The sequence below is a fragment of the Haematobia irritans genome, chromosome 1 (assembly GCF_050003625.1).
Source record: "Haematobia irritans isolate KBUSLIRL chromosome 1, ASM5000362v1, whole genome shotgun sequence".
NCBI lineage: Eukaryota > Metazoa > Arthropoda > Insecta > Diptera > Muscidae > Haematobia > Haematobia irritans.
Window position 1 is genome coordinate 152,368,803 of NC_134397.1, and position 2,417 is coordinate 152,371,219.

Consider the following 2,417-nt stretch of genomic DNA (forward strand, 5'->3'; position numbering starts at 1 on the left):
ATATACTCCCAAACATATTTTGCTTCAAGCATATACATTTTTGGGTATTGCCCAAACATTTATATGTTTGATCTCTACCAATATATAATATGTTTGAAAGCATATTGGTCTAAACAATATATGTTTGGGTAGTCTAAGATCCAAACATTTTGTATTTTTGCATTCAAATTCAATAATGTTGTCTTCCAAAAAACAATATGTTATTATGTGACCATATAATATGTTTGGAAGCATTTTGCACCCAAAAATATTATATGCTTAAAAAAATATCGCAAACAATATTGTGCTCAAAGTTTTATTTATTTATTTATATATTTACAATCATAATGAATTATGAAAATAAACAGGTAATATAGGTGCTAACAACATAGGTTTTCGACCTGAATGCTCAAAATTTTGTTTCTGTCCAATTGTATATTCCCCGACATCTTTCTCACTTCCACGAGATTTTTTAGTTCTTAGCACCTTTTTCTGTAATACAAACATTGTAGAAGAAATTATTCAATTTTATGATTTTTTTTATTTTAATTATACCTTTTGCCGGACGGGGATTCGAACAGCGGACCACACAGTTTGTAAGGATCAAAGAATTAGCTGATCAATTGCCCAAGGAAAAATAAAATGTTAATTTTGTAATAACAAGCAACAACCACCAACTTAATTCAATATCGCTCCCTGTTAAATAGCGCTCCAAGCTACTAAACACATATATGTTTATAGGCTATTTCTAAATTAATATATGTTTGCATCCAAGCATATTATATTTACAAACATTTTATGTCCCAAACATAATATGTTCTAACATATTAACATATATGTCCCAAACATGTTATGCTAGTTTATGAACATTATATGCTTGCACTCAAAAATATTGTGTTTAAAAATTTGTGCTCCAAACATATAATGTTTATAGCCAAACATATGAAAAACAGTCTTTTTCGTCCGTGTAGTTACAATGCTAATTCTACTCCCTGTGCAAAGTTTCAATTATATCGGAGTAAACGATTGGCCACTGTGGTCATATGAGTGCAAATCGGGCGAACGATATATATGGGAGCTATATCTAAATCTGAACCGATTTCAACCAAATTTGGTACACATAGCTACAATGCTAATTCTACTCCCTGTGCAAAATTTCAATTAAATCGGAGTAAAAGATTGGACACTGTGGTCATATGGGTGTAAATTGGGCGAACGATATATATGGGAGCTATATCTAAATCTGAACCGATTTAAATAAAATTTGGCACACTTGACTACACTGCTAATTGTACTCCTAGTGCAAAATTTTAACCAAATTGGCGTAAAACTCTGGCTTCTGGGACCGTATTAGTCCATATCGGGCGAAAGATATATATGAGAGCTATATCTAACTCTGAACCGATTTCAATAAAATTTGGCACACTTGACTATAGTACTAATGGTTCTTCTTGTGCAAAATTTTAAGCAAATTAGAATAAAACTCTGGCTTCTGGGGCCATATAAGTCCGATTTCTTCCAAAATCAATAGGGTTCTATTCTGAGCCAAAACATATACTTGTGCCAAATTTGAAGTCGATTGGACTAAAACTGCGACCTAGACTTTGATTACAAAAATGTGTTCACTGACAGACGGACATGGCTATATCGACTCAGGAGCCCATCCTGAGCATTTTTGCCAAAGACACCATGTGTCTATCGCGTCTCCTTCTGGGTGTTGCAAACATATGCACTAACTTATAATATGCTGTTCCACAGGGTGGAGCAGGGTATAAAAATATATTTAGACAAATAAAATTTTGAAAAAATTTCCTATGGAAATAACATTTTGATAAAATTTTCTATAGATATAGAATTTTAACAAAATTTTCTATAGAAATAAAATTTTGATAAAAATTTCTTTAGAAATAAAATTTTGACAAAATTTTCTATAGAAATAGATTTTTAACAAAATTTTCTATAGAAAAAAAATTTTGACAAAATTTTCTATAGAAATAAAATATTCCAAAAATTTCTATACAAATAAAATTTTGACAAAGTCTTCTATAGAAATAAAATTTTGACAATATTTTCTATAGAAATAAATTTTTAACAATTTGACAAAATTTTCTATAGATATAAAATTTTTACAAATTTTCTATAGAAATAAAATTTTAACAAAGTTTTCTATAGAAATAAAATTTTTACAAAGTTTTCGATAGAAATAAAATTTTGACAATATTTTCTATAGAAATAAAATCTTGACAAAATCTTCTATAGATATACAATTTTGACTAAAGGTTCTATAAAAATAAAATTTGACAAAATTTTCTAAGAAAAAAAAATTTGACAAAATTTTCTATATAAATAAAATTTTGACAATATTTTCTATAGAAATAAAATTTTCTATAGAAATAAAATTTGGACAAAATATAAATTAAATACTTAGTCTTACTAAT